Source organism: Gracilinanus agilis, chromosome 1, assembly GCF_016433145.1.
Source record: "Gracilinanus agilis isolate LMUSP501 chromosome 1, AgileGrace, whole genome shotgun sequence".
NCBI lineage: Eukaryota > Metazoa > Chordata > Mammalia > Didelphimorphia > Didelphidae > Gracilinanus > Gracilinanus agilis.
The window spans coordinates 531,220,692-531,234,362 of NC_058130.1; positions in this window are offsets into that span (position 1 = coordinate 531,220,692).

The following is a 13,671-nucleotide window of genomic DNA, read 5'->3' on the forward strand; positions in this document are numbered from 1 at the left end:
TATATATATATATATACATATATATATATACAGTATATATACATATATATATATACACACAGTATATATACATATACATATGTATATGTACATATACATATACATATACACATACACACAATAAGGAACTTTTCCCTGAACTGTAAAATAAGAGGGAAAAGGGAAAGAGGAAGGTTATTTAAAGGGAGAGTAATTTGGTGGGAGAAGTCATAGGCAAAACAAAGTATAAGGAGATACAACAATATTTATAGCTCTTTTTGAAGTAGCTAGGAAAAGGTGGGGATCTGTTATATTATTCCTCTTCTCACCACCACTTTTCTTATTTCCCTTCAACTTATCTATAGAGTCTTTTAATCACCTCCCAAAACTTCCCTCTCCCTTATATTATTCCCCTTCTACCTCTCTCTGGGGTTAAAAACTATTCTATATCCAATGATCCTGGCTGTTATTCCTTCTGTGAGACAATTCCAATGAGAGTAAAGTTTAAGTATTACACATCACCACTATCGTCCTCCCCTCCATTTAATATATCCCCCACCCCGGGTCTCTTTATGTGATATAATTTACTCCATTTTACGTCTTTCTTCTCATTTCTCTCAAGGCAATCTTCTTTTTCACACCTTGATTTTTTCTTTTGCATATCATCCTAAATATCTTATTACCACACTTTTTTGTCTATGTATACTTATTCTAAATACTATGACAATGATAATTTTAAGAGTTACATATTTATCTTTCCATGTAGGAATATAAAGAATTTGATCTTATTTACCTTTTTATATTCAACTTGAATTTTGTATTTGGACATTAAATTTTCTGTTTACATCTGGTATTTTATTCATGAATGCTTTCAAATCTCTTTTATTTAATGACCATATTTTCCCTTGAATGAATATAGTCAGTTTTGATGGATAGGTGATTCTTGGTGTAAATCCAGTTCCCCCAACTTTTGGAATATCATATTCCAAGCCTTCTGATCCTTTAATGTAAAAGCTGTCAAATCCTGTCTAATCCTGACTGGGGCTCTATGATTTCTGAATTATTTCTTTCTGGCTGCTTGCATTATTTTCTCCTTGTCATGGGAGCTCTTGAATGTGGCTAAAACATTTCAAGGAGTTGTCATGTAGGGACCTATTTCAGGTGGTAACCTGTGATTTCCTTCAATTTTTATTTTAACCTCTTGTTAAGAATATCAGGACAGTTTTCTTTGATAATATCTTGTAATATAATGTCTCAGCTTTTTTTTTATCGTGACTTTCAGGTAGTCTAATAATTACTAGATTGTCTCTCCTGCATATATTTTGGAGGTCAGTTATTTTTTCAATCAGATATTTCATATTTTCATCTTTTTTAAAATTCTTTTGATTTAATTTTATTGTTTCTTGGTGTCTCATGAAGTCATTAGGTTCTATTTGCCCAATTCTAATTTTTAAAGACTGATTTTCTTTCATTACTTTTTGATCTTCTATTTCCATTTGGTGGATTCTCATTTAAATGGAATTCTATCTTCACTGGATATTTTTATCTCTTTTTTCTAGTAAGTAAATCCTGGATTTTTTTTATAACTCATTTCTTCATCAGATTTTTGTACCTCTTTCCCATTTGACCAATCTTGCTTTTCAAGCTATTTTCTTTATGCATTATTTTAATTTCTTTTTTGTATTTTCTTTCCACTTTCCTTCCATCTCTCTTATTTGATTTTTGAATTCCTACTTGAGCTCTTTCAGTGCCTGAGACCAATTCCCATATTTCTTTGAAGTTTTACATGTGGCTACTTTGCTCTCACTGTTCCCTCCTGAAATTTTTGCTCCTGCCCTTTTTTGTCTCCATAAAATTTCCCATTATTAGATGTTTCTTTTGTTGTTTGCTCATTTCCTTACCCTTTTCCCCCTATGTGCTAGGAGTTCTGAAAACTGTTGATTCTGTTTCCTCTGCTGATGATTTATTGGACTTAGACCATTGTGAGCTATTTTGCCTTGGAGCTAGTTGCTTCACTACAGTCCATATTATGAAAGGGCCAAGCATTATGGACTTTAAGGCCTTACTGTGGGCTGGTGGCAGTGGTTGGTTCTTCAAGGGGTTGATGAGGGAAGCATTGCTGTTGGCTTGGGCATGGTTCCAGGATCCCAATAGAGGTCCATGTCTAGGCATAGAACCAGGTGTAGTAGGTTGGGGATGGTTGGCCAGTGCTCCTATGTGTGCAATTTTATTTCCAGTTCCCCCCTTATCCTATGAAAATTGAATGTCTCTGCTTACTCTTCAAGTTGTGTTCTGTAGGAGAGCCCCATGATCTTGTCTTGTTAGATATCTGACTTCACTTGTTTTGAGGCACTATTTTGAGGTTGATTTGAAAGGATCTTCAGAGCAATACCAGCTTTCATTTACTCAGCTGCCATTTTAATTCCCAAGGATGGAGATCTGAAGGAATATAAATTGAGGAAAAGATAAACAAACTGGTACACAAATAGGATAGAATACTGTTCTACTGAACTCTTATGAAGTTAATGAGTTAATGACTAACTGGGATTTCAGTGATGAACCATATTATACTCGTGGGTACAGAGGTACAAGACTCAGAATGCAGAATATAAATTTTTGGCATAGCCAAGGTAGGCTTTTGATTTGACTATGTAATGAAATAGAAATTTTTCATCATGCTCAAAATTGGGAGTACATGGGTGGGTTTTTATATGGGAGAATTTTTCTTCAAAAGGAAGAAGTAGGCTATTAAATAAAATATCTTAATACAATAAAAATATAGATCTATGAAAATTATTACAAACAAGCTTCAAAGAAGGGATAGAAGATATATTTATGACTACGTTTCAGAAGCAATAGATCCACAGGTATAGACCACTGCATGTATTTTCATTTTTTAAATGTATTATCAGCTTAACTTTTCCCTCCTTCTTTCATTTTTCTTTCTAAAAATGTTATATTGGACATCTCTCAGAAAGGAATAAGAGGGAGGACTTCTGGGGTAGATTTAATAAATCTAAATACAAAGTGCATGAGGTCTTTCCTGATCATATTTACTTCATCCAGCTTCTAGTACCCTTCTCTAGAAGGTTATTTTGTGTTTCTTTACACCTATCTATTTACATATTTATATTCTCAGCTGTAATGTGAGCTCTTTGAGAGCAGAAGTGGATTAGTTTGCTATTGAATTTCTTTCATTTCAACAAGAACCTGGAACAGAGTAGCTATTTAATAAATACCTGTAGATTGATTGAATTCTCTGAGTTAAGCAGGGAAAAATGACAGCTACAAGGGAATGGTCATGGATTTTGTAAGGACCCCTTCCACAATTCCCTAAATCATAGCCCAGTTATTAAAAGTATTTTTTAAAATATCTTACTTCTTTTTAGCTAGAGAGATCCAGAATCTTTGAGTATAACTTATTAGCTAAAATTAATTATCTTAAAAAGCCTGTGTAAAATAAACACAATCTCCATGAGCTATGCCACAATTGATTAATAGAGGGACTTTTTGAAGCAATTGACCTTACATAATATGAGGAGGCTTTTCCATCTCAGAATTAGATTGAAGAATCTAAAGATTTTGGATGAATCAAGCCAGTATATCTACTAGGATAACTAAATATTCAAAAATACATTAAATCAGGGAGGGAATGACCACGGCTTTGGCTGTAATATTTTCTCTTTCTATCGATTGTCTTTTGAAATTAAAAAAGCCCACTTAAAAGATAATGAAAAGTGTCAGGGATGGATGCTATTTCATATTTGGCAAGAGCATCGTATATATATATATATAAAACATTCAAATGGAGAAGGGAAGATGGAGAGAAATCCTCCAAAAATATTGATAGACTAACTAAATTTTGCAGCTGCCATCCAAAAGGCAATATTAAAAATGGCCATTTAAAAATACCATCCTGAATTTGTGGGAAAGATGTTATGCAATTAGTATGAATTCTGCCTTTAACAACAATCTCAATCTTCAAGAATTGACTCTAATGCAAGCAATTTATGATTTCCCTAAAGACAGCTATAAGTCATAGGTTTTTTTCCAATGGCTTAAAAATGAAATTTAATACTGTAATCTGGGCCCTATAATAGGTGTTATGAACTAGAATTAACTAAGAGATGACTATTTGTATCCCTAAAGCAGAAGAAATTACAATCTCAGTATTAACTTTCTTTCCCCCTCTCTGTGTAATTCTATTTGCTTTCATTTTTAGTTCAACGGTATGTGTTTGGAGTCTTACTCTTTCTTTGGAAGAGCAACTTAGTATATAAATCACCCCTCTATGGAGTTCCTTGTACTGCAGTCTATTACTCATGTTTATTTTGTTTGTTCTTTAGCCATAATTTATAAACATTCTTGAGCTCATGAAAATGTTTACAGTAAGTGCATTATTATTGAAATTTGAAAATACCTCCCAAAATTGTGAATTTGGAGTTCATACTTTTCTTCTTTTAATAAGTAATTATTTTACACATCTTAACTAGACAAAGCTAATAACCATATACTCTAAAAAGCAATTGCCACACCCTCATGATGTGCAAGAGGGTTTATATTTGTTTTACTTGACTTTAGAGGGTAGATACAAGTGAGTCTAGGTTACAAGGAGGAAAATACCTGCCCAATAGAAATGCAAAAACTTCCTGAGTATTTTCTTTAATCCCTTACCTTCCTTTATAATATCAATGCTGTATATTGGTTCCAAGGCAGAAGAGTGGTAAGGGCTAGGCAATGGAGGTTAAGTGACCTGCCCAGAGTCACACAGCTAGGAAGTGTCTGAAGTCAGATTTGAATGTGGAATCTTCTGTCTCTAGACCTGGCTCTCAATCCACTGAGTTACCCAGCTGGCCCCTTTCCTGAATATTACAGAATGTGATTATTCAAAAGAATGGTTTCCCTATAAGTAAATATATTCTAAAACTGTGTGATCAAATTGTGGCCAATGATACAATTTTCTGTTATTAGTGATTCTATATTGTGAAAATTAAAAGAAAAATTTGTTTTATCATAAATGGATATTAATTGGTATTACTTTAATAACATTTAAAAACATAGTCTATTTACCCCATGTTGATCATTTGGACTATATGATTTGTGACTTTCAAATTTTTAACAGAAAATAAATTATTGAAATAATTAAAATGCATACTCAAGATTGGGCTCAGAAGACAAAGAGTAATAAAATATAACATCAAAATCACAGATGAATTTTGTTCTTTATAAATCATAAACTTGGAATTATTACATGATACTGTCTTAAAACTTTAATGTTTGCAAGCAACCAAAAACTTAAGTGATTGTAAGTGATGGTCATTTACAAACATTAATCTAATCTCAGTATTGGATTGAGGAACATTTCTCAGTAGTAAGTTTTAAAGCATTCAGCTACTAAGACTTAACTCTATACCTGTCTTCTAGTAGACCACTGAAACAATTCTCCAAAGAAATGTTTTAGAAATATTGTTACCATTATGTACACTAAGGAGACAAAAATCACTTATGGACCTTTATGGCAGATGTTATTTCTCAATAGACAGGATCCCAGGCAGCATATTTGAAATGTAAGAATATTTCTTCTAAGTAGTAAAACAAATAAAATATCCTGAAATCAGGTAAGAGAAGATGAGGGGAAATAAAGAAAAATTAAAGTGTCCAAAAAAAACCATCCATTTCAAAACATTTAGTGGGCAGTTCTTTCATTCTATCAAGTCTGAGTTCAGTGCTATTTCCAGATTGTTCCAGATCATGGCATTGCTGAGAATAGCTATGTTTTCACAGATAATATCCAATATTGCTGTTATTGTTTACAATGTTCTCCCAGTTCTTCTTATTTCACTCTGCATCAGTTCCTGCAGATCTTTCCAGCTTTTTCTGAAATCATCTTGCTTATTATTTCTTCTAGTCCAATATTACTCCATTTCCAACATGTACCACAATTTGTTTAGCCATTTGATGGACATCCTCTCAATTTTCAATTCTTTGCTACCAAAAAAAAGAGCAGATATGAATATTTTTGTACAAGTATGCCCCTTCCCCATTTTTTATTATGTCTTTGGGATAGAGACCCAGTAGTGGCATTGACAGATAAAAGGGTATGCACAGTTGTATGCCCTTTGGGAATAGTTCCAAATTGTCATCCAGAATGGCTGGATTCATTTACAACCCTACCAACAATGCATTAGTGTCCCAATTTTGCACATTCCCTACAAAATTTATCACTTTCCTTTATTGACATTTTTACCAATCTGATAGGTGTAAAGTGGTACCTCAGTGTTGTTTTAATTTGCATTTCTCTAATCAAGAGTGACAGAACATTTTTTTTCATATGATTATTGATGGCTTTGATTTCTTCATATAAAAATTGCTTGTTCATATCCTTTAACCATTTGTCATTTGGGGAATGGCTTGTATTCTTATAAATTTGACCTAGTTCTTCATAAGTTTAAGAAATTAGAACTTTATCATAAACATTTGTTATATTAATTTTTCCCATTGTGTTGTTTCCCTACTAATCTTGGTTAGATTAGTTTTATTTGTACAAAAGCTTTTGAATTTAATATAATCAAAATTATTCACTTTATATCTTATAATGTTCTCTATCTCATGTTTGGTCATAAATACTTCCCTTCTTTAAAGATCTGCCAGGTAAACTATTCTGTGTTCTTCTAATTTAGTTACGGTGTCACTTTATATTTAAACCACATATCCATTTTGACCATATCTTGGTATAGAGTGGGAGATACTGGTTTATACCTAGCTTCGGCCATACAATTTTACAATTTTCCAAGTAGTTTTTGTTAAAGAGTAAGTTCTTTTTCCAAAAGATGGGATCTTTGGATTTATCAAACATGAGGTTCCTAAGGTCATTTACCCCTTTATTTTATATATTTAATTTACTTCATTGATCTACCATTCTATTCTAATCCAGCACCAGATTGTTTTGATGATTATTGCTTTATCATACAGTTTGAGATCTGGTACTGCTAGGCCTCTTTCTTTCATATTTTTAGTTTCCTTGCTGTTGTAAGGGTGAAAAGGGGGTTTTATGGGTTCAATATATTAAAGATGGTCACCAGACGATTGAACTATTATCAATCCTCAATTAAGAATAATCTCAAATCAAATTGACTTTTATGGAAATTTATTTACATAAGAAGAGAGAGGAAGTCCAGAGATAAGAATCTATCTCACTAATTAATCTAGGTAGATATTAACCCTCAGCCAAGGGTTAAAGGGCCTGAGGCCTGGAGGTTAATGGAGCAAACTTCATTTACAGAGTCTATAAAAGGAAGTTTCTTAAATAGAAGTTCAGGAAGATTCAGTCTTTAAACTCCCCATGTGGAATAATCTCAGTCACAAACTGATATAATAATATAAATTAGTATTTTAATTAAAACCATGATGATAGAGATAAAATCATTAGACCATGCGCTTGTAAGAATTCACATTGCCTCAGCCATCTTTACCTTTCATATCGCCCGCGCCTCGTAGCTAAGAGACCAGTTCAAAGTCACTTCCCCCTATTTAAAACTGTCCCTTACCTTGAATATGTAATCCAAAACAGGAAACCCATTGGACCACGGGAAATGTAGTTTTAAGGTCCCCATGTGTCCATAGAAAAATATATATATACTTTAAATGGCATCTCCCAAATTCCAATTATACAATTCCCCCTGAGATCCAGGTTGGCCCTTTTTCTTTGCTGGATCTGTAAATATAGACAACTTCTAAATTCCAGGAATTTGTGGAATAAAAGAAATAGGTGAACGAATGGATAAAACTAGCCATATTGACAAAAAACCAATTTGGGGGCAGTCCCCTGTTGGCATAATAGTGAACATTTAAAACAATATATTCAACTTAATTTCAACTCCCCATAATTTCAATTAACTGCACCTCAAAGTTCAAATTTCGGTCTTCATGGTACAGTGAAGGCTTTTCAGGCATCATCATGGTGTCTTTACCAAACAGGTTCATCGTCTGGATTCTGGGGAGATGGCAAGATCCTTATCCTGAAATTACTTTCAAAGAATTTAAATTTTACATTATAGATTATAAAACATATATTTCCTTCTAAGAATTATACAATTCCCCCTGAAATTACTCCTAAAAGAGTCAAATATACATATATTTTTACATTATCGAATTTAAAAAAAAAAAAAAACCAAACAACTTAGTACACATCCCATCCCCCTGAGGTAAATTCTAAACACACCTTTTTTTCTTAAAGAGGGTACCTCAGGTCAGCTAAGGATGAGTGGCTGAGTCCTGGGGGTTGTATGCAATCATTTGGCAAAATACAAAGAATAAAATTCAAGAAAAAAGAAGAAAAAATTAATGTGAATGAAATGTAAAATGTGCAAAAAATGTAGGGAAAATAAACTTAGACCTTTGAATCAAGGCCTAATTAAAGTGAATTCAGCAGTTTGCAATTACCCATTTAGGGCCAGGACTGAAGGGAAATGTCTCTCTCTGATCTGATTTTCTATCAGCTTTTCAGGGAAGTGAGCCAAATAAATAACCAATCTTAGGTGCTGGCCTAGGAATNTTGTATCACTTCAAAACTACCAATAGTAAATGAGTCTCAATTTTCCCACATCCACTTCAACATTTGTCATTTTCCTTTTCTGACACAATAACTAATTTGATAGGTGTGAGTTTGTACCTCAGAGATTATTTAATTTCCATGTCTCTAATCAATAGTGATTTAGATCATTTGATACAACTACTGACAGCTTTGATTTTTCCTTCTGAAAATAGCTTGTTCATATAATTTGACCATTTATCAATTTTTAAATTACCTGTTTTTAAAAAATTTTGACTTAGTTCTCTACATATTTGAGAAATGAGACTTTTATCAAAGAAACTTGCTGTGACTTTGCCCCAGCCCTACAGTTTTCTGCTTTCTTCTAATGTTGGTTACATTTGTTTTCTCTGTGCAAAACCTTTTTTAAAAATTTCATATAATCAGAATTATGCATTTTATATCCTGTAATGGTCTTGATAATTTCAGTCAAAAATTCTGCTCTTTTCTATATACCTGATTATTAAAATATTTCATATTTTCCTAATTTATTTAATGTAATTACCTCTTTTCTAAATCTTTTATCCATTTTGCCTTCATGCTATATGATGTGAGATATTGGATTTTACCTCATTTTTGCCACAATACTTTCTAGTTTACTTAGCAGTTTTTGTTCAGATCTGACTTAAATAATATGAAAATTATTTTCCATTTGTGTAGATATGGTTCCTAATTTTTTTCTTGGTGGTAGATTCCCAAATATTTTATATTGTCTACAGTTAATATAAATAGAATTTTGCTTTCTATGCCTTCCTGCTGGACTCTGCTGTTAATATATAAAGATACTGAGGATTTATATAGGCTTATATTATAACTTGAAATTTTGTTGAAGTTGTAAACTATTTCAATGAATATTTTAGTTGATTATTTTGGATTACCCAAGCATGGATACTATTTGTCAGTTTAAGAAAAACTCTATACAGTAGTTATTTTTATTATTATATTTTGTCATTTTTTTCTTTTTTAACAAAGGAAGGTCATAAGTATTAATTATATTAGCCAAATATAGATTAGTTTAACAGGAAAAATGTAAAAGTTATAAATTACTGCTTTTTTTAACATGTTAATGCAATTAAAAAAACATTTCTGACATTCTGAGATCCATGTGGTCTCTGCCCTTCCTCCTCTTTTCCCTCTTCAAGACAGTAAGTAATATGAAATATATTTTACCTCTGTTATCATACAATACATTTCCATGTTCATTGTGTAATATGAAAAATATCACTTTATCACTTACCTTACAGAAAAATAATGGAAGTGTTAGGGATATTTTGAAACTCAGTATCTTTTAGTCTCTGCTTTGTTGTTGGTAAGGGCCAGCTACCTTTCAGTTGAAGTTGTTATGAGCTGAGAAGAACAGTTGGGCTTAGGCCTGTGTAATAGGATTGAGCATAGTAAAATTGACTAACAGTAACAAGCCTTGGAGACAAATGTAAACTAAAATTCTATTAAGCTTCAAAAGATATAAGGATAGGTAAAAGATTTAGTGGGAAAGGTCCCAAATACTAAAGGGGTACTAACTAAACCCACTCCCAAATGAAGACTTCTAAAGAAGTCACTTCTGTTTGCTTCCCAGGCCTGCTCACTCTTCTTAACTATTCTAAAAGCCAAAAATCTATTCTACATAATCTATTTCTACTATCTATCTGTCTATATATATATATGTATATATATATATATATATGTATATATATATATATATAATTCTTAAAGTACTGTCTCCAAGTATCCTTCTAGTTCACCACTCCAATGCCAGCCTTGTCAGGGTTGGGCTTGGTCAGCCATAGATGGCTTCCCAACCTAAGTAGGCCTAAAAGCCATGTCTTCACTCTGCAGGCTCACAAAAGTTAAAAGAAAAAGTCCTCTTTCTTATTTCTATTAATCAATTCCTCAGTCACTGCCAAGCTGTCACTTTCTTTCCAAACTGTCAATCTGGTATTCCTAATGTTTAAAAGGAAATTCCCAGAAAGTTAGAAAACCACCAGCCTTCTGAGCTCAGTTCATCTCCCAGAGACCCTGACAGTTGGTGAATCCATCCCTTATCAGTACCTCAGAATTCAGCAGAAACTTTGGCTCCAAGTTCCAAGCTGGGCCTAAGACCCTGAGACAATATCCCTCATTCTATCCTTAGGCACTAAGCTCTTTTAATTAACCCCAAATCTATAATATTCACAATAGAGGAAATGAAATGAAGACTGGTATGCTTTAATATACATTCAGATCCTATCAGTTTCTTTTATGATGGTGGATAGTCTCTTTCATCACAAGTATCTTGGAGTTCTCCAGGGTACTTGCATTGCTGAGATATTTAAGTCATTTACAGTTGATCATTGTATTTTAGTTCTTTTATTATGTAAAATGTTCTCCTCATCTACTCACTTCACTTTGAATCACTTTGTGTAATTATTTTCAGGTTGGTGTTTATTATCCTTTTGTTCATCATTTCTCATGGAATAATATTCTCTTAAATTAAAATTAACATTCCACAAATTGTTCAGAAATTCCTCAATTGATAGATATCCCTTCAATTTCCTGTTCTTCAATACTCCAAAAATGCTATAAATATTTTTGTACAATTCTCTTTGATTTTTTGAGATACATGCACAATATTATGACTCTATTGTCATGCTTCCAAATTTCACTCAAGAATGGATGGATTAGTGCTAATTACTACTACCAGTATATTACTGGAGAGAGTTACATGCTGAGATGGCAGAGTAATGGATGCTTTACTCAAACAAAGACCACATACTCACCAAACTAAATTGCTTCAAACAAAGAAAGCAGGAGGGACATGTCTCAATGGGGGTAAGCAGGGAGAATAGACCAGGGAGTGAATCAACTGTGGGAATTAGCAAAATGTGAACCAACATGATGCTATGTGGTCAGATACAATAAAACATGATAGTAGGGAACAGACTCAACATAAGCAACCTATCCCAAAGTAGCCAAGGAGCCTAGTGTCAACAAGCTCAAACAGTTCCATATGTCCTGAGGAAGTAAAGAGGCAGGGCTGAGGGCAAACCTACCCTAAGCCACTTGACCACTCTGAATGGAGGAGTCCATGCACTTAAATTTCCATATAGCCTCAGAGTATATTCCATATAGCTGCAGACCAGCCCAACCTAAAAGACAGGGAACCTGGCAGCACAGGAGAAATCTATATAGACAAAACAGCTATAAGCTTGCCCACAGAAGTCTAGCAAGGTCATTTCTCAAAAGGCAACTTGTGGGACACAAAGTCAGCCAGGCCCACCCCAGGCACTAGAGAAGATTACTCTGCAACCATGGAACATTGATCCCTATACTTCAGGAGCAGAACAAAATCTCAACAGAAAGATAAAATAAGAACAATAAATTAATAACTAGGAAAATGAGCAAAAGACATAGAAAAAGTATGACCTTAGAAAGTTAATTTAGTGACCAAGAAGATTTAAAAAATGAGCTCAGAGGAGGACAAAGACAACAATGCCAAAAAAGAAACATGAAATTTCAAATACAAGTGTTAAAGGATGCCAATCCCTAAACATCAATGGCTAAGAGAAAACACTGACTGAAAAAAAAAAACTTCCTAAGGAATAGAATGGACCAAATAGAAATAGGAACAAAAATAAATGAATAAAAAATAAACAGTTCTCCTTAAAAAGAATTGGTCAAATGGAAAAGGAAACACAAAAACTCAAAAACATAATAATTCTTTAAAATTAAATTTAGCAAATGGTAGCTAATGAATACATAAGACATCAAGAAAGAATAAGACAAAATAAAAACAATGAGAAAGTAGAAGAAAATATGAGATACTTCAATGGAAAAACAACTCACCTAAAAGGTAAATCCAGGAGAAATAATCTAAAAATCATCAGAATTCCTGAAATCCATATGTAGAAAAGGAGCCTATACACCATATTATTTTAATATCATTAAGGGAGGCTGTCCAGATATCCTACAAAATTCAGAACTCCCAGATCAAAGAAAAAGCAATGCAAAAAGCCAGAAATAAAGATTTCACATATTGTGGCTCCTCGGTTAGGTTTACACATTACCTAGGAGCTTCTACATCAAAGCCCTGCAAGACATAGAATATGATATTCATAAAGTGAAAGTGTCTAGAATTATAGCCAAGAAATACATATCCAGCAAAACTGAGCATAATCCTCCAGGTGAAAAAAAATTGACACAATGAAATAGAGGACTTCTATGCATTCCTGACCCCCCACAAAATAATACCAAAACTGAAAAGAAAATTTGATGATGAACTTTGAAACTCAAGAGAAGTGTAAAAAGTAAAGTGAAAATTTAAGGGTTTCAATAATTATTAATTGATATTATTCCTACATAGGAGGATGATACGATATTTTTAATACTGGAAATACCTAAGGTATTGCAGTACGTAAGAAACTATTTAATGTCGAACTAAAAATGGTAGCTACAGCAATAAAAAAAAGGAAAATGAATTCATGGAATTAGAATAGACAATGAGGAAATAAAGTTATCGTTATTTGCAGGTGATATGAGAAAGCACCCCCAAGAACAGACCAAAGAATTTAATGAAATGATTCACAATGTTAGCATAGTTGCATGATATAAAATAAATTCACATTAATCACCAGCATTTCTATTTACCACCCACGAAGTCCAACAGAAAGAGAAATTCCCAAATAAAATAACTGTAGACAGTATGAAATATCTGGAAAATATGAAAGAAAGGGGCCTAATCATATCTGATTTCAAAATGTATTATAAAAGAGAAATGCCAAAATGGATATTTCATCTGGAAATGAAGGGTGATATCATAAATTAATTAGGGGTACATAGAATAATTTATCTGTCAGACTTATTGATAAAGGAAGAATTTATGACTAAACCAGACATAGAGAACATCTTAAGAAGCAAAATTCATTATTTTGATTACATAAAATTAAAAAGATTTTGAAAATAGAAGCTATGCAACCAAGATATTAGAAGAGAAACCAGAAAAGGGGGTGGAGTTATGTCTCTGATGAAGGCCTCATTTCTTAAATATATAGAGAACTAAATAAAATTAATAATACAAAACATTTCTCAACTAATAAATTGTTAAAGATATAAAAAGGCAGTTCTCA